Here is a 24,963-nt window from a genome sequence, read left to right as displayed (position 1 = left end):
AAGGCTGAATGAGCGACCTTTGGACCATGAGCCACTAAGGAGACAAAGCTTATCTCCCTGGCAGGAGCACTGCTTCTGCTCCTTCATCCATAACTGGCCACCAGTGCTTGATCAGTTAGCCAACGATGGGTAAGATTCCCTAAGGGGGGAACCACCTAAGACAGGCACGATCATTTGGAGGCCCCAGGGAAGGACTTGGGGGGCTATGGAGAAAGGGGGTGATGGACCCTCACCCCTCAGCTTTGATGAAGCCTAAGTCCTCATTTCTCCTAATTCCTTGGCTATCTTGCCTCTTCTGCCTGATTTAAGCCTAAAACAATGACAGAGAGCGGTGCAGCCCTGTGCTGGAAAGGGCGGGCTCCCAGGGTGCTCAGGCCTGAGAAAGGATATGTACAATCCTGTGAAGTCTGTTTTGCTAAGAATGCTCTTAGTTAAATGATAAAAGCCCAAGCAGGAAATGAGTTTGTTTCGTAAAGTTTTGTAGCCTTTTAGCTGATAGACCCTGACTCAGAAGAAGCCCTCATAGTTCTTTGTATGCTATCTACTGTTTGATCCTCACTGACTGACAATGATTAATGAGCTGTACCTGTATTCCTGCATAAATTAAACCCAATAAAAGCCTGTCTATGCAAGGGTCAGCGTGCTCTCCCCTTCAGAAGGTGGCCAAGACACTCTGAGGCACTCCCCTCTTGAGAGAGTAGCCATGAGGTCCCTTTTTCTCCACAGGACTCAGTAGAATTTGTCTCATATCTCATCCATGAAGCCACGGACACTGTGAGCTGGTGACTGCGTCAAATATTGTTTGGTGTGATTATGATAATCTAAATATAGAGAAAATGAGTCAAAAATGCAGTTGAATACCGAAGGGTAATTTTCTTAAAATGTAAAGCCTTCAGCAAGTTAAGATCACAGAGAACTGGAAGGGAGAAAAAAAAGTATAAACTATAGCATACAAACACTCTTATTGAATCAAAGGAGACTTAAAAGACATATTAATCACATGTACATATGAACGTTTGTTTAGACATTTTTGAGGCAATCATGGAAATATAAACATGAACTATATATTAAATGGCATTAAATAATCAATATTAACTTTATTAGGCTTAGGGTAAGAATGGGCTGTGCCGATACCGTCTGCAAATAATTGTGGCTATGCTTAAATAAAGAGTGCAAAGTCTATAGCTAATAACATATTTAATAAGGAAAATTTGACGCTGTTCTGCTAACATCAGAAACAAGACAAGGGAGATCAAAGATGACCTCCTCCCATGACCAATCTGGAATTACAACTAAATTGTGGAGAAATTACTCACAACAAACAACTGAACAATAGCAAGAGAGAAGCCTTATAACTTCAGAGAGAAAGAAGAATAACCTTCAGCACATCCTGACTGAGGGTGGAGATGCAAAAGGGTTGGCTGGGTGGCCAAAGATGGCAGGTGAAGCACTGGCTGAGTGGATCCAGAGAAGTGTGAGGTCTAAACCCTAAGCTTGGAAACCCAGCCTAGAGCACCAGAGACCAAAAAAGTACACAGATAACATCCAGTCGCAAAAAGCAGCAGGATTTCTCTCTGCCAGACACGGACAGCTTGAGATGCAAAGAGCTGTTTAAAGGGTCAACACACAAATTTTCATTTGCAGCCACTTACCCTGGGATCTGGGAAAAGGGGGGTGCAGAGTGAACTAAAGACACCTAAGGAGAGATTGGGGACAGAAGCTCTTGGGAGAGAACTGAGAGTAGACGCTGGGATCCTGGTGCTGAGTCATCTCCCATATGGTAGCAGCCATCTTGCTCAGGCAGACCACTCTTTCCCACCCATCCAGCCACAGCAGCTTGAGGGGAAACAATAGCCCCACACAAGTAAGAATTCTGCCCCGCTCTGTGGTGCTTAAGCCTGACTGCTGAGTGCAGAGTGACTAGACTAACAACAGAAGATGTCAGCCACAGGCAGTAGATTCCTGAAAATCTCGAGCAGGCTGCATAAGGTAAGATAGTGTCACCACCTGACATCACCAGAGATAGAACTGGAGAGAAAAAAGTGGTAAATACTAGATGCTACTGAGATGAAATCCACTCTGGTCTCCATAATTTGTTATATTTTCTTTCCTGTATAGCTTTTTAACATTCATTTCTTGTCTATCAAGTTTGTGAATACTGTTACCATATTTTATACTATAGTTTATTTCAATTCACATGTTTTGCCCCTCCTTCTCTTACCCCATTTTACCTTCTTCTTTCCTCTTATTATTTTCATTTTAAATTTGGTTTTCTCTCTTGCTACAACTTGTTTCCATTCTGTACTCTTACTGTTTCTCCCCGGTCCAGCCACTCAAAACCAATTTTCTTGTCAACGGTTATCTCACATTCATTTCCCCACTATAAAAATATCCATGATCTCTCTCTACCTTTAGCAATCTTTGCTTGTTCCTTGTGGATAGGGTAGATGCCATTGCATTTCATTCCATTTTATCTCTACATCTTCACTAATTTTGTATTTCAAATCTCAAATTGTACCATTCTCCTCTCCTACTCTTTTTTTGGTCTCAAAGTTTAATTTTGCCATGTCTTAGCCTGTTTTATCTCTTTCTTTTCTTTTTCTTTTTTATTATTTCATTGTGCCCTATTTTTATTTTTCTTTACATCTCAGATTTTCACTTTTCCCTGTCTTAGTCTGATTTTCATTCCCCGCTCTTAGTATTCCTTCTTCCTTTATCATCTCAAAATTACTTCCCTTTCCTCTAGACATCTCTTAACCTTTTCTTTCTTTCCTCCCCCCCCCCTTATTCCCATCCCACCTACATTAATTTTAGCTTATTTGTTGTTGATAGTACTATGGTGGATCTTTCTCTCCAATTTGGTTCCTTGGGCTTGTGAGTTTGTTTCTTGGGCTTTGTAGTTTAGTTCTGGTAGCACTTGCACAACAGCATACAAGACATGGTGGGAACAGTGACCCTCAGTCAACCTGGAGGGAAGGACCCACCAAAGAATGACACAACAAGAAGCAAAGCCTAATTACATCTAGAGAGCCAACATAAACAGCATAAAGGAGATCCCAAGAGCATCAAGTTCAGGAGGTCAAGTGGACTGCACCACCTAATCTCACAGGTCTGCTACCATAGAAGTTCAAACCACAAAGACAGGGAGTCAAAACGGATCAATTTTAGAAGCAGAAGCAAACAAGAAGAGTCTCCCTAAATATGGGAGGACAAAGAAATAACCTCTAATTGAAAGGAAAAAAGGGATCATCAGAAAGGGTACTAAAATAAACAGAAGTGAGTAAACTATTGGATATTGAGTTCAAAACAGTGCTTATAAGGAAGCTCGATGAGCTGAATGAAAACTAGAAAGAACTACAGAGAAGCTATAAGGAACTTACTGCAAACTACACCAGCATCAAAGAGGACATAGAAACTATCAATAAGAGCCAAGAGGAAATGAAGAATACAATTTCTGAATTGAAGAACACAGTAGAAGGAATCAAATCAGGCTAGATGAAGCAGAGAATCAAATCAATGAACTGGAGGACAAAGTAGAAAAAAACTCCCAGAAAGAGCAAGAAAAGGAAAAAAGACTAAAAAAGAATGAAAAGGGTTAAGGGAACTGCAGGAAAACATAAACAGTGATAATATCTGTATAATATGAATATAAAAAAGAGAAGAAGAGCAAGGGATAGAAAACCTGTTTGAAAAAGTAATGATGAAAAATTTCCCTAATTTGATGAGAGAAAAAGTAACACAAGTCCAGAAAGGACAGAGGGTCCCAATCAAGAGGAACCCAAAGAGGTCCACCCAAAGGCACATCATATATAAAATGGCAAAATTTAAAGACAGAGGGAATCTTAAAGGCAGAAAGAAATAGGAAGTAACATACAAGAGAGCCCCAATAAGACTAGCCACTGACTTCTCAACAGAAACATTACAAGCCAGAGGGAATGGAGAGAAATATTACAAGCAATGAAAAGCAAAGGCCTGCAACCAAGACTATTCTACCCAGCAAGGCTCTCAATTAAAGTGGAAGGCAAAATAAGAAGTTTCCCAGCCAAAAGAAGGCTAAAATAAACTTCTACTAAACCAACATTGCAGGATATGCTAAAGGGACTGTTTTAAGAAGATGAAGAAAAAGAGAGAGAGAGAGGAACACAGTTACAAAGGTGAAAAATGAGTAAGTGCCTATGATAATAACCTTAAATTTGAATGGATTAAGTGCTCTAATCAAAAGACACAGGGTAGATCTTTCTTAAGATGGCAACGGAGTAGGACAGAGCAGATTCTGGCTCCTGTATTCATGGGTGAAAATCCTGGTAGATCTATAGAGAAGCAGCGCACTATTCCATCGGTTTTCCAGCATTTGTGAAATTAAAAGAACAGAGATTGTGACGGACGCTGAAACACCAGAAAGTGGAAGGTCAGTGGGGTCTTGGGGGCCTGAGTAAAGACAAAGTGGCGGCGGGGGGCCAGCGCCCCCGGCCAGGTGGCCCTGGTGCTGCCTCCACGGCCAGGGACCAGAGCCATCGGTCTGAGACCAACACCAGAGGTGTCTACCATGGGAACCTGGGCACTCAGCAGCCCAGAGGCCACCAGCGCGGGCCAGCAGCTCCCCCCCACTCCCTGTATAAGCAAAACTGGACAACGCCGGGTAGAGATCTGTCTGCTTGCCTGCTTGCATTGTTAGGGAGGGTCACAAAGACACAGGGCCCGGTTCAACTGCAGACTCTGTGGTCGCAAGCCTGGGAAAACTGAGAGACACATTGGCCTCATGGGTCTAGCTGGGATCTGGGATGGACTGAGAGGCAGGCTGTCTGGAGAGTTTTGGGCTGTTTGTTTGTTTGTTTGTTTGTTTGTTTTTTAAGTGGACTGAGGTGTTCTCCTGCCAGAACAGCTTGGCTTGCTTCCCACCCGGCCTTGCAGAGAGCCAGGGGGAAAGCGGAGGCATTTGGGGTCTCACCACAGGACCGGGAAGCGCCCTGCAGGACCTGCGGGCTGGCGGGCGCGCAGATGCGGAGACTTACGGGTCGCAGCCACAAGACCTGGAAGCCACGAGACCTGGAAGCGCCCTGCCAGTTACGCAGGCCTCGGATTGCCCTGCGGGCTCACGCAGGCACAGAGACTTAGGGGTCGGCGCCACAGGACCGGGAAGCGCCCTGCCGGTTTCACGGTCCCAGACTGCTTGGCAGACACCTTCGGGGTCACCACCACAGGGCTGGGAGGCACCTTGCTGGTTTCTCGGATCTCAGACAGCTTGGCGGGTGCACACAGGCACAGAAGCCTCTCACTCCCCCACACAGGACTGGGAAGTGCCCTGCTGGTTTCAACTGGCCAGGGTGCACAGGCACAGAAGTGGTTGAGTCCCGCCACAGGACTGGGAAGGAAACTACCAGAACCTGTGGGTCCCAAGCAGCTTGGACAGTGTGTGGGCGCCCACATCCCAATCTGGTAGCCTGGCTGGTGCCCGCACTTGCCCTGACATCTCAGCACCCAGAGAGATTCTGCTGCAACCAGAAAAACCAGTCTGGACAGTTTGAAACCAACAAGGGAAGGGTTTCTCTGTTGTTGATGTTATTGTTTTTGTTGTTTGTTTGTTTGTTTTTTGGGTTTTCGCCCCCCTTTTTTAGTAACTTTGTGCGTTTGTTTAGTAATCCTATATATTTTTAATTTTATCACTGCTTTATCTTTCTATACTTTGTTCCTCTCCTTTCTTTTTCCCTGTTTTAGTCCTTCTTCCTTTCCTCTTAAACTCATCACTTTTGCCTCCCTTCTCCTGCCTTTTTGTTTGATTGTTGGTTTGTTGCTTCGTTTCCTTTTACCCACAAGAGACACAAACAACTAGGAACTGTGAAAGGACCAGAATTGGACCCAAAGTGGGGGCATCTCAACAGTAGAGATTCCACCCTCCTATAGTAGAGAAGCCACAAGGTGTAGCATATTTTTTCATTATACCCACTTATTTTATATTGTAATAATATCTCTGTATTCCTTCTATTTCTGTATAGGCTTCTCAGTCTTGAGTAGTATATTGTATTATTAGACAAGCTCCCCCTGTCCTTTCCTCCACAGTGCTTTGCTAATTCTCTAAACTCCACTCCACTTGCTTTTGGTTAGCACACTACCTAAAGCTTTATACCCCCTACTCAGACAGATCACATAGAGTTTGTTATATGAGGGCTGCTCTAATATTAGTGTAAATAATAGCTGATCTAGACAACAGTAAATACTCCACAACACATCTCACGGATCTTAGCCCATTGCACATGTCCCTGAATTCCATCACTGTAGTGATTAACTCTATTTGCTCACACACTACACCTGCTTACTCTTCCTTACACTCACCTTACCTCAAAATCTGACTGTCTGAAACCTCACTGCTTTCTAGTTCCAACTAACAAGAGTTCCCTTCCCAACAAGAGGCTTATCTTTTGTCTATCCTCTTGTAAAAGTGGCAAGTGGAGCTGAAGAATATGGGTAACACTATATATAACCTAAAGATCACCTATCTCCTCTCTAGCGGCTGTGACTGTAAATATCATAAAAAAACTCTTCTACTGTCATAAACCATTTTGCCTCCTCCTACAACTGATTACACATACACGATAAGAGGACTAGGTGGAAACAGAGGACATCAAAATACCTGAAGCAGTCTGCACCACTGAAACTCACAGGTATTATACCACAGAGGTTCACAACATAAATCCTGGGAGCCAGAACAGATCCATTTTAGAGGCTAAGGCTAACAAGAACAGTCTCACAAACAATGGGAAGACAAAGAAACTATCCCCAAATGAAAGAAAAAGCAGAAATTTCAGAAAGAATGGTAGATGAAATAGAGGCTAATCAACTATCAGATAGTGAATTCAAAGCACTGGTTATCACAAAGTTCAAAGAGCTCACAATGAGCTACCAGAAACTAAAGGGGAGCAACAATGATCTCACCGCAAACTATATCAACATGAAAATGGAAATAGAAACTATCACCAAGGGACACGAGGAAATGAAGAATATAATTTCTGAATTGAAGAACACAGTAGAAAGTTTCAAAAGTAGGATAGATGAGGCAGAGGATTGGATTAGTGAGCTGGAGGACAAAGTAGAAAGCATCTCACAGAAAGAGCAGGAAAATGAAAAGAAACTCAGAAAGAATGAAGAGGGATTAAGAGAAATACAAGACAATATGAAATGTAATAATATCTGAATAATAGGGATACCGGAAGGAGAAGAAGAACAAGGGATAGAAAACATTTGAAAGAGTAATAAGAGAAAATTTCCCTAATTCGATGAGAGAAAAAAATCACACAAATCCAGGAATCACAGAGAGTCCCAATCAAGAGGAACGCAAGGAGGCCCACTTCAAGACACATCATCATTAAAATGGCAAAATTCCAAGACAAAGAGAGAATCTTAAAGGCAGCAAGGGAGAAAAAAGAAATGACATACAAGGGAGCCCCAATAAGGTTAGCTACTGACTTCTCAATGGAAACACTCCAAGCAAGAAGAGAATGGCAAGAAATATTCCAAGTAATGAGAACCAGAGGCCTACAACCAAGGCTACTGTACCCAGCAAGGCTATCAATCAAGATAGAAGGCCAAATAAGGAGCTTCCAAGACAAAAAAAGTCTAAAAGAATATGCCTCCACCAAACCGCTCTTACAAGAAATACTAAAAGGACTGCTTTAAGGAAGGGAAAGAAAAGTGAGAGGCAGAGAGGAACACAGGTACAAAAATGGCAATGAATAAATACCTATCAATAATAACCTTAAATGTAAATGGATTGAATGCTCCAATCAAAAGACACAGAATAGCTGAATGGATAAGAAAGCATGACTCTCACATATGCTGCCTACAAGAGACCCACCTCAGGACAAAAGACCATCACAGACTAAAAGTGAAGGGCTGGAAACAAATTTACCAAGCAAATGGACAAAAAAAAAAAAAAAGCTGGGGTAGCAATTCTCATATCAGACAAAATAGACTTCAAAAAGAGGGCCATAAAAAGAGTGACCCAGAAGGTCACCTCATAATACTCAAGGGAAGAATCCACCAAGAGGACATAAACATTGTAAATTTATATATATGTGCACCCAACAGAGGAGCACCCAAATATATAAAGAAAATTGTAGAGGACTTCAAGAAAGATATTGACAGCAACACAATTATAGTAGGGGATTTTAACACCCCACTATCAAAAATGGACAGATCTTCCAAACAAAATATCAACAAAGATATTGCAGCATTAAACAACACCCTAGAGGAAATGGACTTAACTGATATATATAGAGCCCTTCATCCCAAAGAAGCAAAATACACATTCTTTTCAAATGCATATGGAACATTCTCAAAGATAGACCACATGATAGGACACAAAACGAGCCTCAAAAAATTCAAGAACATTGAAATCATACCAAGCATCTTCTCTGACCACAAGGGACTGAAATTAGAAACTAACCCCAAAGAAAAAAACCCAAAGCACCCAAAAACATGGAGACTGAATGGTATGCTATTAAACAATGAATGGGTCAAGAATGAAATTAGGGAAGAAATCAAAACGTTTCTGGAAACAAATGAAAATGAACTCACAACAACCCAAAACTTATGGGACACAGCGAAGGCAGTCCTGAGAGGGAAGTTTATAGCAATACACGCCTACCTAAAGAAGATAGAAACATTTCAAATAAACAACCAAACCCTACACCTACAAGAACTCAAGGAACAACAACGAAGACAGCCCAGAGCAAGCAGAAGGAAGGAAATAACCAAGATTAGAGCAGAACTAAATGATATAGAGACTAAAATCACAATCCTAAGGATCAATGAATCCAGGAGTTGGTTCTTTGAGAAGATAAACAAAATAGACAAGCCTTTAAGTAGGCTCATCAAGAAAAGAAGAGAGAGGACACAAATAAACATAATCAGAAATGAAAGAGGAGAGATTACAACTGACACCACAGAAATAGAAGGGATTGTAAGGAATTACTATGAAGAACTGTACGCCAAGAAATTTGAAAACCTAGGGGAAATGGATACATTTCTAGAAAAATATAATCTTCCAAAACTTAATGAAAAAGAAACAGAAAATCTGAACACACCAATAACAGCAAAAGAAATTGAAGCAGTAATAAAAAAAACTGCCATCACACAAAATCCCTGGATCAGACGGTTTCACAGGAGAATTCTATAAAGCATTTAAGGAAGAGCTAACCCCTATTCTTCACAGACTATTCCAAAAAATCCAGAAGGATGGAAAACTCCCAAATTCTTTTTATGAAGCTAGCACCATCCTGATTCCAAAACCAGATAGAGATACAACAAAGAAAGAGAACTTCAGGCCAATATCGCTGATGAACATTGATGCTAAAATCCTCAACAAAATATTGGCAAATGGCATCCAACAATATATCAAAAAGATCATACACCATGACCAAGTGGGATTCATCCCAGGGATGCAAGGATGGTTCAACATTCGCAAATCAGTAAATGTAATTCATCACATAAACAAAAGCAAAGACAAAAACCACATGAGCATATCAATAGACGGGGAAAAAGCTTTTGATAAGGTACAACACCCATTTATGATAAAAACACTCAGCAAAGTGGGAATAGAGGGAGCATTCCTCAATATAATAAAGGCCTTATATGAGAGACCTACAGCCAATATCATTCTCAACGGGCAAAAATTAACAGCTTTTCCACTAAGATCAGGACCAAGACAAGGTTGTCCAATTTCACCAATTGTATTCAATATAATTTTGGAAGTTTTGGCCACAGCAATCAGGCAGGAAAAGGAAATAAAAGGCATCCAAATTGGAAAGGAGGAAACAAAACTGTCACTGTTTGCAGATGACATGATAGTGTACATGGAAAATCCTATAGACTCTACCAAAAAACTGCTCGAACTAATTAATGAATTTGGTAAAACAGCAGGATACAAAGTCAATATCCAGAAATCAAAGACATTTTTGTATACTAACAATGAATCAGCAGAAGCAGAAATCAAGAAAAAAATCCCATTCGATATAGCAAAAAGAAAAATAAAATATCTGAAAATAAACCTAACCAAGGAGGTAAAAGATCTGTATGCAGAAAACTACACAGCCCTGAAGAAAGAAATCAGAGAAGACACAAACAAATGGAAACATATTCCTTGTTCATGGATTGGAAGAATTAATACCATCAAAATGTCCATACTACCCAAAGTAACATACAGATTCAATGCAGTACCTGTTAAAGTACCAATGGCGTATTTCACAGACATAGAACAAACACTTCAAAGGTTTATTTGGAACCATAAACGACCCCGAATAGCAGCTGCACTTTTGAGAAAGAAGAACAAAGTAGGAGGGATCACAATACCTGATATCAAACTGTATTACAAGGCCACTGTAATCAAAACAGCCTGGTACTGGCATAAAAACAGGCACATAGATCAATGGAACAGAACAGAGAGCCCAGAAATCAACCCCACTCTCTACAGTCAATTCATATTCGACAGACAAAGGGGGCAGTAACATAAAATGGAGTAAAGATAGCCTCTTCAGCAAATGGTGTTGGGAGAACTGGACAGCTACGTGCAAAAAAATGAAACTTGAGCACAGACTTACACCATACACCAAAATAAATTCAAGGTGGATAAAAGACTTAAATATAAGCTGTGACACCAATAAAGTCCTAGAGGAGAACATTGGCAAGAAAATCTCAGATATTTCACGCAGCAACTTTTTTAGTGATATGTCCCCTAGAGCAAGGAATATAAAGGAAAGAATAAACCAATGGGATCTCATCAAAATAAAAAGCTTCTGTGTGGCTAAAGAAAACAGTATTAAATTAAACAGACAACCAACTATATGGGAAAACATATTTGCCAATGATACCTCAGACAAAGGTTTAATCTCCAAAATATACAAAGAACTTACACGAGTCCACTCTAAGAAGACATCTAACCCAATTAAAAAGTGGGCAAAGGACTTGAACAGACATTTCTCCAAGGAGGACATACAGAAGATACAAAAACACATGAAAAGATGCTCAGTAACACTAGTTATCAGAGAGATGCAAATTAAAACCACAATGAGATACCACTTTACACCAGTCAGGATGGCTATCATAAACAAAGCAACAAACAACAAATGTTGGAGAGGTTGTGGGGAAAAGGGGTCCTTAGTTCACTGTTGGTGGGATTGCAGACTGGTACAACCATTATGGAAAACAGTATGGAATTTTCTCAGAAAAATAAAAACTGACCTGCCTTTTGACCCAGCAATTCCACTGCTAGGATTATATCCTAAGAACACTAAAACATCAATTTCAAAAAACCTATGCACCACAATGTTCATAGCAGCATGATTTACAATAGCCAAGAGCTGGAAGCAACCTAGGTGCCCGTCAGTAAATGAATGGATGAAAAAATTGTGCCCTGGCTGGTGTAGCTCAGTGGATTGAGCGCGGGCCTGCGAACCAGACAATCGCTGTTCGATTCCCAGTCAGGTCACATGCCTGGGTTGCAGGCCGGTTCCCTGCAAGCCACTTCCCAGCAGGGGACGCACAAGAGGCAACCATACATTGATGTTTCTCTCCCTCTCTCCTTCCCTTCCCCTCTAAAGATAAATAAATAAAATTAAAAAAAAATTGTGGTACATATACACTATGGAATTCTATGCAGCAGAGCGAAAGAAAGAGCTACTACCCTTTGCAACAACATGGATGGAACTGGAAAGCATTATGCTGAGTGAAATAGGCCAGGAGTTGAAAGACAAATATCATATGATCTCACCTTTAACAGGAAGTTAAACAACAAAACATACAAGCAAGCAGAATAAAAACAGACACTGAAATAGAGAACAAGGGGACAGTGACCAGTGGGAAGAGGGAAGGGAATTTAAGGGGGAAAAAGGGGGAGGGATTTGGAGGAACAAATATGAAGGACACAGGGTCGAAAACTAAGGGGGGTGGAAATGGGAGGGAGGTAAGAGCACAGGGCGGGGGTGGGGCTGGGATGGGAGAAATAAACAAAAAACTGTACTTGAAAAATAACTAAATAAAATTATTTATATAAAAAAAAGACACAGGGTACTCAAATGGATAATAAAATATGACCCACAAATATGTTGCCTACAAGAGACCCACCTCAGAACAAAAGACCTACACAGACTGAAAGTGAAGGGCTGGAAACAAACTTTCCAAGCAAATGGCCAGGAAAAAAAAGCCGGGGTAGCAATACTCATATCAGTCAAAACAGAATTCAAAACAAAGGCCATAAAAAGAGACACAGAAAGGCACTTCATAATACTTAAGAGAAGAATCCGTCAAGAAGACACAAACATTGTAATCATATATGCACCCAACATATTGTGGAACTAAACAACACACTAGATCAAATAAATGGATTTAACTGATATATACAACTTTTCATTCCAAAGAAGCAAAATATATATTCTTTTCAAAAGCACATGGAATATTTTCAGATAGACGAGATGATGACCCTGGCTTGTGGGGTCCGACCGCTACACTGTGGATGTGGCAGGAGAAATTCACATGGACTACTGAGTTCTATGGAGGAAAAGGGATGGCATGGCTCCTTTCTCAAGCAGAGAAAAAGCCTCAGCCCTTGCCTTGACAGGCCTTTATTGCTTTTCTGGGTACATTACATGATGGTCCTCATTTACCATGCACAGGTTCCTTTAGGTGGTTACCTTTTACAAAAAACAAAGGAGATGCTGCTGCTAATCACATCACAGAAGAAGGATATTTACAAATGCAAAGGGAAAAGTGGTTGAACCAGTTACACTCCATACTGAGGAGGTTTAGCACAGACTTTAGGAAGTTATAGTACTTGCTGTCTCAATTCAGGGTGAGGGAGTTTTAGCAAAAACCAAGTCTCAAAGCGTCCTATGTACAATGCAGGTCTGATTCCCCATAGGAGAACCTATCTGTGGGCATGGGTCCTGTGCATCGGACCTTACTTTCCACTGGGAGCTGGGCCCACGCCACGCAGAATGGTCCCCTATAACATGACAGGACACAAAACAAGTCTCAACAAATTCAAGAAAACTGAAATCATATCAAATATTTTCTTGGACCTCAAGGGCTTGAAACTAGAAACCAACTGCCAGGTTAAAGAAATATTAAGAATCTTTTTATGCCCAAGCCATGACCTTTTATTGTAAGAAAGAAATATAGGTGTGCTGTCTCCTTGGGAGAACAAGCTCTTCTCCACGGAAGACTAAGCACCATTTTTAACTCAGTACCTGTAAACACTAATCCTTTCCTTGGGGAGAACTAGCTATTCTCCCAGAGGAAATGGTTAGTCAATTGGGTCATGAAAGGCCCTTGGCATGTAGCCACTTTTGTCTAAAACATATTTAAGCAGAACCTCCAAAGTGAAACTTTGGAATCCCACCCAAGGGAAGGACACTTTGCTTGGAACTGTTCCCAGATGAACCCTGAATACAGCTGTCCCCGGGATTCCCCAGTGTGTGTTTGGGTGTTTTTCCTATCTGGTGATGCATGCTCTTAATTCTTGCTTTCCCTTTGTTCTTGCTTAATAAATTGCTTAACTATTCACTTTTGACTTGGAGTTTTTATTGTCTGCAAATCCAAACCTCCAAATTAAGAGGCCACGATCTCATACATGCCCCTTAACAGCACATAAATCTCAAGGGAAAAAACTCAAAAACATTCAAACTCATGAGACTGAACAGCATTCTATTAAGCAAAGAATGGGTTAATAATGAGATCAAGGAAGAAATAAAAAAGTTTCTTGAAACAAATGAAAAGGAACACATAACAGCTCAAAAGCTATGGGACACAGTGAAGGTAGTCTTGAGAGGGAAGTTTATAGCAATATAGGCCTATCTACAACAGACCAAAACATTTCAAATAAACAACCTAACCCTACATCTACAAGAACTGGAAGAACAACAACAAACAAAGCCCAGAGTGAGTAGAAGGAAGAAAATAACTAAGACCAGAGCAGAATTAAGTGACAGAGACATGAAAAGAACAAATCAATTAATAAATATGGGAGCTGATGCATTGAAAAGATAAACAAAACTGACAAGCCTTTATCCAGACACATCAAGAAAAACAGAGGCAAGTCCCAAATAAATAAAATCAAAATTGAAAGAGGAGAGATTACAACTGATACCACAGAAATGCAAAGGATTGTAAGAAATTACTATGAATGGCTATATGCCAAGAAATTTGAAAACCTGGATGAAATGGAGAAATTTATAGAAACATACAATCTTCCAAAACTAAATCAAGAAGCAGCAGATATCTTGAGCAGACCAATAACAAGCTAGGGTAGTTGAAGCAGTAATCAAAAAAACTCCCAACACACAAAAGCCCTGGGCTGGACAGCTTCACAGGAGAATTTTAAAAAACATTCAGGGAAGAGATAACCCCAATCCTTCTCAAATTATTCCAAAGAATTCAAGAAGAGGAAAAATTCCCAAACCCTTTTTGAGGCCAGCATCATCCTAATCCTCAAAACAGATAAAGACAGAACAAAGAAAACTACAGACCAATATCGCTGATGAACATAGACACTAAAATCCTCAACAAAATATTGGCAAATAACATCCAGCAATACATTAAAAATATCATATACCATAATCAAGTAGGATTCATCCCAGGGATACAAGGATAGTACAATATTCACAAATCAATAAATGTAATACATCACATACACAAAAGGAAAGACAAAAATCACATGATTATATAAATAGGTGTAGAAAAAACATGATATGGTACAGCACCCATTTATGACAAAAACACTCAGCAACGTGGCAGTAGGGGAGGCATTCCTCAATATAATAAAGGCCATATATCAGAGACCTACAGCCAACATCATAATCAATGGGCAAAAACTAAAACCTTTCCCACTAAGATCAGGAACAAAACAAGGGTGTCTACTTTCCCCACAACTGTGCAACATAGTGCTGGAAGTTCTTGACAGTGATCAGTCAAGAAAATAAATAAAAGTACCGCGGACCAGCCTCTCCAGGAGAGGGGAGGGGGTGGAAATGAGTCAAGGACGCAGGGAGTCAGGTTGGAGAGGTCTCAGCATCCCGCTGAGCCCCGAACTCCGTTTATTCAAGGCTTTTATTACAATTATGGGGAATAAGCAGGAGGGGGCTGCACCCAAGCTAGTTTCTTTGTCCTTTCTGCAAAGCTACTCCACGGAACAACAGGGGAACACAGGGTGCTATCAAAACTTCCCTGTTTATCAAGCACCGGTGCATGACCTACCCTTCTACAGGGAAACAGGCTGTCTATCTTATGCTAATAAGTTCTTGGGAAACCTATTGTCTAGCCACAGCAGGTTCCAGGCAGGGAGCCAAGCAAGGTGGAGAGGAACTGTGCCACGGGCAGCGGCCTTGCCAGCTGGCCCTGGCCCCCCCGGGCTTTGCCAAGGGGGGCTTACGGCGCGTCTCCACGAGCAGTAGCTATGCCGGCTAGTCCTAACCCCCTGGCTTTGCCATGGGGGGCTAGTGGCGCCCACATCTCCCCCTTTTTGTTTTCTAAGCTGAAAGGTCACCACGAGCAGCGGCTTTGCCAGCTGGTCCTGGCCCCCCGGCTTTGCCAAGGGGGGCTTGTGGCGCCCACATAAAGGACATACAAATTGGAAAGGAGGAAGTAAAACTATCATTGTTTACTGATGACATTACAGAGTACCTAGAAAACCCTATAGACTCCAACAAAAAACTACTAGACTTAACAAGTGAATTTGGCAAAACAGTAGGAATAAAGTCAATATTTAGAAATTAAAGGCATTTTTGTACACCAACAATAAAATATATGAAACAGAAATCAGGGGAAAAATCATATTTCATACAGTGAAAATAAAAATAAAGTACCTAAGAATAAACCTAACCAAGGAGGTAAAAGAGCTGTATTCACAAAACTACACAACACTGAATTAAGAAATTAAGGAAGACACAAACAAATGGAAGCATGTACTATGCTCATGGATTGGAAGAATTAACATCATCAAAATGGTCATACTACCCAAAGCAATTTATAGATTCAATGCAATCCCTATTAATGTACCAATGGCATATTTCACAGTTAAAGAACAAACATTTCAGAAATTTGTATGGAACCATAAATGAACCTGAATAGCTGCAGCAATTTTGAGAAAGAAGAACAAAGCAGGAGGGATCACAATACCTGATATCAAACTGTATTATAAGGCCACAGTAATCAAAACATCTGGTACTGGCATAAGAACAGACACATAGACCAATGAAACAGAATAGAGAACCCAGAAATAAACTCATGTCTCTATGGTCAATTAATATTTGACAAAGGGAGCAGAAGCATAAAATGGAGTAAAAATAGCCTCTTCAACAAATGGTGTTGGGAGAACTGGACAGCTATGTGCAAAAAAATGAAACTTGATCACCAACTTAAACCATACACAAAAATAAATTCAAGGTAGATAGAAGACTTACAGATAAGTTGTGACACCACAGAAGTTTTAGAGGAGAACATAGGTAGGAAAATTTCAGATGTTCCATGCAGTAATATTTTCATCAATATGTCCCCTAGAGCGAGGGAGATAAAGGAAAGAATAAACAAATGGGACTACATCAAATTAAAAAGTTTCTGTACAACTGAAGAAACCATCAGCAAAATGAAAAGGGGACCAACCATATGGGAAAATATATTTGCCAATGACACCTCAGACAAGGATTTGCTTTCCAAAATATATAAAGCAATCACATGACTCAACACCATGAAAACAAACAATCCAATTAAAAAATGGGCAAAGGACCTGAACAGACACTTCTCCAAGTACATACAGAGGCCCAAAGACATATGAAAAAAATGCTCAGTATCATTAGCCAGCAGAGAGATGCAAATTTAAAACACAATGAGATACCACTTCACACTGGTCAGAATGGCCATCATTAATAAATCAACAAACAAGTGCTAGGGAGGATGTGGCAGAAAGAGAACCCCGTAACACTGCTGGAGGAAAAGCAGACTGGTATAGCCACTGTAGAAAACAGTATGGAATTTCCTCAGAAAACTAAAAATGTAACTGCTTTTTGACCCAGCAATTTCACTATTGGGTATATACCCTAAGGACCCTGAAACACCAATTCAAAAAAACGTATGCACCCCAATGTTCATAGTGGTGCTATTCACAATAGCCAAGAGTTGGAAACAGCCTAAGTACTCATTAGTAGATGAGTAGACAATAAGAGTATGCTACGTTTATGCAATGGAATACTGTGCAGCAGAAAGAGAGAAGAAACTCCTACCTTTTTGACAGCATGGGTGGAACTGGAGACTATCATGCTAAGTGAAATAAGGCAGGAGGTGAAAGGCAAATATATGATCTAACTTGTAAGAGGAATCTAGTGAACAAAATAAGTTAATTATGAAAATAGAATCAGAGGCATAGAATCACAGAACAGACTGACAGTGGTAGATGGTGGAGGGAGAGGTGAGTGTTCGAAAGAAGGTGAAGGGATTAGTCAAGGAATATATATATGAAGGACCCACGGACATGGACACTGGGGTTAGGAATGACTATGGAAATGTGGGGCAAGCTGAGACTAGGGGGTAAAGAGGGAAATAACTGGAACAACTATAAAACATAAATATAAGAAAATAATACATAAACCAATCAACATAATTATTTTTGTTAACAAAATAAAGGAGAAAAATCACCTCAATAGATGCAGAAAAAAATAACAAAATTCAATGGCCATGCATGATTAAAAACTCACAGTGAACTATAGTAACAGAAGGAAATGTCTCTACTAAATACATAAGCACTTAAAAAATACAGAGAGCTAATACCATACTTACTGATAAAATGCTGAATGAATTCCCCCAAATCAGGAAGAGGACAAGGATGTCTGATCTCACCAGCTCTATGGATTTTTGAACAGTAGATGTAAATAATGTCAAAAGTGAAAGAAAATAATTAAAATAAATAAAGATTGAAAAAGAAGTAAAAAAACAGATCAACTTCATAAACTTTTTGTCAGCTAAAATGGATTAAAGAAAATACAACGTCTTTACAATGCTTGCAGAAGTGTAAAATTACACAGTGATGTTTGGAAACTGTAAAGCAGTTTCCTATAATGCCTAACAATCCTATGATCCAGCAGTTTCCAAATTACCCCAAATTAATGAGAGAACCAAGAGAATTTATTGCCAGCAGAGTTGCCCTACAGGAAGTGGTCTGTTTCATCAAGCTAAAGAAAAATGATGCTAAATGGAAACCTGGAAATAAGGACAGCAAGATTCCTCATTTTACATGAACTAGTATAATATTAACTCCAAGTAGGCTATGAAACATTATGGATGTACTGTATTTTACCATGTATAATGCACACTTATTTGCACAAATTGCTTAGGAAAAATAAGGAAGCATATTATACATAGGTAGTACTAATTTTGTATCAGTATAAATGCTTTTAATTCTTTTATTTATGCTTATACATTAAAAGTGTAACTCTAGAATGCAATAATGATATCTGTATGCAAAATAATACCATGGAATATGATCATCGGTTTTGTTTCTAAATATAAACAAATAAATAAATAAATAAATTTAAAAATTAAAATGAATTTTTTTCCTGAAAGTTTGGGCCAAAAACGTGGGTGCTCATTACACATGGGAGTGCATTACGCATAGCAAAATACAGTATACTGTCATATCTAGAGCAACCACTAAAAATAAAAAGTAAAAATGCGAGCCCTGGCTGGTGTAGCTCAGTGGATTAAGCACGGGCCAAAGGATCGTGGCTCGATTCCCAGTCAGGGCACATGCCTGGGTTGCAGGCCAGTTCCCGGCAGGGGACTCATGAGAGGCAACCATACATTGATATTTCTCTCCCTGTCTTCTTCCCTTCCCCTCTGAAGATAAATAAATTAAAATTCTAAAAAAAAAAGACTTACAAAAAAGTAAAAATGCAAAGCACTATGGTTAAGTGGCAATTTAAATTACCGTATTTTTCAGACCATAAGATGCAGCTAGGTTTTAGAGGAAAATAGGAAAAAAAATTTGAAGCAAAAAATGTGGTAAAATACTTAATAACATTAATAACATAATACTTCACCAATGTAAATGTAGACAGAACTCAACGGTGGCATTAGCAACCATTATTCCTCCCAAATTGCACGGGGGCGGGGTGCAATTTATAATCTGAAAAATATGGTAAATGGAATTTCAAAAAGTAATACATTGACCCAAAGAAGGCAGGAGTAACAAAAAACAGATGAGGCAAATAAAATACAAACAATAAAAGTAGAGACATAATCTAGCCATACTGATAATTGCATGAAATAAACCCAACAATTAATTGAAAAGGCACAGACTGCCAGACTGGATTAAAAAAAAGCAAGCCATCTACAAGAAGCACAGTTTAGCCCTGGCTGGTGTGGCTCAGTGGACTGAGTGCCAGACTGTGAACCAAGGGGTCGTGGGTTAGATTCCTGGTAAGGGCACATGCCTGGGTTGCAGGCCAGGTCCCCAGTTGGGGGTGTGTGAGAGGCAGCCACACATTGATGTTTCTCTCCCTCTCTCTCTCCCTCCCTCCCCCTCTCTCTAAAATTAAATAAATAAAATCTTTAAAAAAAAAGCACACTCTAAATATAGACACAGGTTAGCTCAAGGAAAACATGGAAAAAGACATAAATGCACACAGTAAGCATAAGATTGGAGTGGCAATATACCAAAGTATATTTCAAAACAAAAATATTACCAGAGGCACAAAGACATGTTTCATGAAAATAAAAGGGCTGATTCATCAAAAAATATACCAAAGGTAAATGTATGTGCATCTTGTAACAGTGCTTGAAAATACACGAAGAAAATAAAACCAGATTTAATGGAGAAACAGAAAATTCCACAATCCTAGTTGGAGAATTAAACACTGTCATAGTAATTAATAAAATGAGGAAACTATTGCTAAATAAACTGATAAGAATAAATCATAAAGAAATAAAACATCTGAATGTAACAAGCAAGCAACTTGACCAAACATAGTATTAAGACACCCAACAGGCATAATGAATTCTATTCTGGGGCTCAAAGCACACTCACCAAAATACTGTATATATTAGGCTGTGAAATAACTGCCAACTTACACAAACTGATACTGTACATTCTTTGTTCTAAGTGGAATTGCATAAGAAATTAGTAACAATAATTTATCTAAAAAACAATCCCAAAATATCTGGAAATTAGAGATTCAGTGGAGCAAAACTGTACTTATCAAGTGTAGACAACTCTCTCCTGATGACTTTCATTATAAAGGGGAGCAGAGATGAGGTTAAAAAAGGAAGAATCATGATCCCCCTCTGGACAAAACTTGCAGTGGGTCTCACTGACCACAGAACAAGATCCACATCTATTATCTGCCACCCATGACCGTCTCCAGTAACACTCTAACCCCTTCCCACCTGAGATCCCGTCAATGCCCCACAAATGTCACTTTCCAGGAAGAAAGGACAACCCCTAATATCCTCACATCTGGGTGCTAAGCAGTCACCCAGAAGGAGCCAGGAGCCAGACAAGGTACCTGTTCCTCAAAAAACCATCTCAACACCAGTGAGATAATCAGACAGTTGGGATGCACCATCCCGGCCCCAACCTCCTTATGTACAAGTGCTCTGGGACGTATTCTGCTGGAGAGCACTCAGAAATCTTTGCACTAGAGAAACATCTAAGCTAGTTAACAAGGATGAATGTGTGGAACATAAAGGTCTGAGGGGAAAAAGACTGCAGATTGGCATAGATTCCCATGTGGCTGTTAACCAGAGTCCAGTTGGAGTGAAGGATGAAAATGATTCTGGAAAGCCTGTTTAGGGGATAGTTGAGAATGGATAATCATTATCCCCACAAAGTACTCTCCCTGAGCACCCACTTGTGTGTGCCAGGCACCCTCATAACTTCCGAAGATCACATTTCCACTTCACGACCCTCACAGTTGCTACTAGCCCTATTTTACAGATGAGAAGGGACACAGAATGCAGGCAAATGCCCAGGGTCACAGAGTCAGTACTAGTGTAGTGGAGCCTCAGAGTCTGACTTCAGAATTTGCACTACAGAGAGGAGGACCTTTTTGTAAGAGGAAGATGAACTAGAACATGGGGAAGGCCAATGTGCTGAGCTAACATAAAGGGGAGGAGAAAGGAGGGGAGGAGAAAAGAGGGGAGGAGCGAGAATTGACAAGACTCAACAGCTCATTGGATTAGTGGGAAATCTGGAAAACTCCAGGATGCATGACCCCTGAGGTGTGCCAAGAGGGACAATCCTGCCATTAACAAGATCAGCAGGGTCAGAATGGGTGAGAAGAGCCAAGGAGGGATTCAGATGGCAGAATTCCCCATATTGTCCTCCACGCCTGTGCTGTTGGGAGCAAGGCAGTTTGTGACAACTGGGGAAATTGAACACAGCCTGAATTAGATAACGTTAATGAGTTTGAGTTAATTTTGCTGGATATATATACATATATGGGATATACAGGTTGTTTTCTTTAAAGTCCTTATTCAAAAGAGATGCACACTGAAGTGTATTCACAGGTAAGATGTTTTCTGAGACTTGCCGCAGGATACTTCAGTAGAGAAAACTAAAAGGAAGAACAGAATGTTGACACTTGCTGATGCTAAGCAAGGGGCACAGGAGTGCTCTTATAGTATTCTCACTACTTTTGGCTGTATTTGTTAAATTTTCATAATTTTAAATTTGATAAGCCATCTCCCTTCATACCTCCAAAAGTAGGGGAAAAATGTAAAAGGAGAGGGGATAAACTACAAACACTGGATGGTCTGTGGTGTCACTAAAGTCAACAGAAGTTAATGACATTAGGGGCTGGGACAAAGGATCAGGAGAAAGTAAACAAATGTTTTATCTTCACGAGCATTAGATGCATGAGACAAACTTGAAATATAGAATAACTCCTTTTACATTTTCATTAAAACTTTAGAAGTTAAAGAACAGTTAGCTCCGAAGTAAAAGTTCCTGTACCATTTCCCTCTCTGTAATGTGAGAATTTTACTACAAAAGGTACAAGGATGGCTGAGGAAATAAACTTTGGCAGTACACAGAAAGCACACCACCAACAAAGGACTACTGATCTTAAACATTACCTCTCTTGCCCTGACCAATGTGGCCTACTTGGTTGGAGTCTCCTGTAAACTGGAAAACTGCATGTTCAATTCCCAATCAGGGCACATGCCTAGGTTTTGGGTTCGTTCCCCAATCAGGGAGCTTAGAAGAGACAATGAATCAATGTTTCTTTCCCTCTCTCTCCTTCCCTTCCTGTGTCCTCTCTCTAAAACTCAATAAGCATGTCTCAAGTAAGGATAAATACACACACACACACACACACACACACACACACACACACACACGAGGTCTGTCCAGAAAATATCCATCCATGTGCTACGAAAAACAGGCATTTATTGAAGAAGATACAAGATGCAAGAAACACTGTATATAGGACAATGATACCTCAGTCCCTTTTAAAGTAGGCACCTTGGGACCTCACATAGTTCTCCCAATTGACATCAGCTGCCCCATCATTTTTCCTGAATCTCATCAACGTTCTGAAATCTCTTTCCTTTCAAAGGTGATTTTAGTTTTGGGAAAGCTGGAAGTCATAGAGCACCAAATCTGGGCTGTAGAAGAGGTGAGTCACCTGGGTGATTGGATGTTTCACAAAAAAACTCTATACAAGACATGATGTATAAGCAGGTGCATTGTTGAGACGAAGCTGCTAATCACCAGTTGCTTATAGCTGCAGCCTTCTGAATCATCTGAATGGTTTCCACAGAGGAATGTTCAAGCTTAACTCAAAATGTGATGCAGATTCATTGCTCTACTCACTCAGTCATATTGAATGTGACAGCCACACAGTATACATGCTCAGTCAATGGCATCTACTGCCCCCATTGACTAGTCCAGTGAAGTCATCATTGTTCACACATGTGCATTCAGTCTACTCTTCTTAGCTGCCTTGTTAATCGATGTCACACAAACTGTTCTCATTATATTAATAATGGCTGGACTTTTTCTGGACCGACCTCATATATACATACATACACACACTACTTCTCATCATCTTTGTGCTGCCAGAGCTCAGAAGCCCTGAGAATACAGCTGGGAGTTCCCCGGAGATGTTGGGAAACCCCAGGGAAACCACCTGCAGCTCTGAGCCCAGAGGAGAAAACTACACTCAAGACACCAAAGACAAGCAAAGCAATGCACCCTCCACCTCCATTATGAGCAAAGACATCACAGGAACATATGGAAGTGTTGCCCACCTAAGAGGGCGCTGCCAGGCCCTTAGGAGTTCTCCCCACTCTAACAGGCAATCCCTCTGGATGTGGGTGGGGTGGGGCATGAGGTGCTCCAGGGAAGACTTGAACAGAGAGAAGCAGCTCCAGCCTTAGGATTCTCTCCCAGTCCAGAAGGCAGGCTGGAAACCCCCAAGCATGCAGTGGGGTCCTCTTCAATAAAGTGTCAAGAGTGAGAAGGTTCTATGTTCCTACAGAGTCATGGGATGGATTTTAGAACAAGCCTACAAGCTAACACCCAGCATGTCACCATCTTCTATTTGCCTATGAAGTTTAATAAAAACACAAAGGAAGTTAGTTACTAAGCACTTAGCATGTGCTAGACACAAGTTTACCTTTTTCCATACTGATGACAGCTTGTGAGAAAAAGGCACACCTGGATTTCAACCCTCCCTATAAAGACAGGGATTCTAATGCAGGCCTGGCATAAGCCTCTGGCTAGAGATACTGCCCAAAGAGATACACACATGCAGATTTGGGGGGAAAGTACAGGTTCTCACTGATAAGTGATAAATCAGAGCAATAAATCCATGGAACCTCATGGTTACTTCTAGGTTTTCATAACGAAAAGGTAGTAAGAGCTTAAGTTTTGATGTCTTACCCTGACCCTCACTCCCAGAAATTCAGGGGGTCAGCCAGCACCCCACGGGGCTTGGGAAAAGTTCCCAGCCTGTGGGCTCATTCCACTTATTCTAAGTGGGGCTTTTGGCAGGGCCCCACACCAGAGGGAGCCGGTATTGACCCAGGGACGCCCTATGCACCTGGAAAACTGACCCCAGTAGGCCTTCCAACTTCCCCAATGCTCTAATCCTGGTTGCTTGGCCTCGGCCGCCTCGGTCTCACCCCCCCCCCCCCCCCAATAAGTCTGCAAGCCAGTGCTTTCCCCCAAAACCAGGGTCCTCGTGGCAAGCAGCTCCTCCACCACCATGCTGAGCACCACGGGCCACCAGCTGAGCATCCCCATGAATACCCAGGAATAAACCCCAGCCACAGGTCCACAGCTGTGGGGACGCCAGTTTCCAGCCAGGGTATTCGAGTTCCCAAAATCACCCGAGTTATGCCCAGCCTGAACAGGACAGGACCTAGGCCCTCTACCCCTGCCCAGAAAAATCACACCTCAAGAAACCCAGGCCTGAGCAGCACTTCCCGGCCCTCCCTTCCCGGGTTTTCCCCACTGTCCTTCCCAGATACGGGCTGCCATCCCAACCTCGCTCACCACCAGCATGGAAAGACAGTCACCGGGCCAAGCTACCGTAGGCTAGTAGGTGCGCTAAACAAAGTGCTTCAGGGCGGGACTACAATACCCACAGTACCCCGGGACACGGAACTACACTATTCACAGCGTTTCTCCTTGGCAGAGCTGGAATACCAATAATGCCCCGGAGCGAACGCCAGCACAATTCTCAGAGCCCCTCCTAGGAACTGCAGTCTCCTCCACAGTACAACCCAGACCCCTGGACTCGGTAGCAAGCACCGCAGACCGCTGCAGAGGCTCCGGACAACAGTATGCATTAAGCACCCAGAGAAGGGGATTATACTACCAGCAACGCTGAGGGTGGGACTCTGCCACACTAGTTGCTTCAGGAGCCACTCACCGCTTGCTACGTGCCTGAGAGCGTTCCCAGGCTTCTCAGACCTCCCGGGACA

At 41.2% G+C, this 24,963-nt stretch overlaps 1 protein-coding gene across 1 annotated transcript in view; it reads right to left on the bottom strand.

Moving 5' to 3' along the window:
• The window catches only part of ZNF169 (zinc finger protein 169), a 79,243-nt gene extending 54,641 nt beyond the window's left edge, over positions 1-24,602 (bottom strand). The window contains 2 exon segments of the mRNA XM_053656558.1: positions 16,446-16,538; positions 24,533-24,602. The gene's annotated coding sequence lies outside the window, so the exon portion shown is untranslated.
• Between the last annotated feature and the right edge of the window lie 361 nt (positions 24,603-24,963).

Source organism: Artibeus jamaicensis, unplaced genomic scaffold, assembly GCF_021234435.1.
Source record: "Artibeus jamaicensis isolate MK-2021 breed Jamaican fruit bat unplaced genomic scaffold, CSHL_Jam_final scaffold_1964, whole genome shotgun sequence".
NCBI classification, from domain to species: Eukaryota; Metazoa; Chordata; class Mammalia; order Chiroptera; family Phyllostomidae; genus Artibeus; species Artibeus jamaicensis.
Note: the sequence above shows the minus strand (reverse complement) of the source record. Positions and strands in the feature narration are given on the sequence as shown.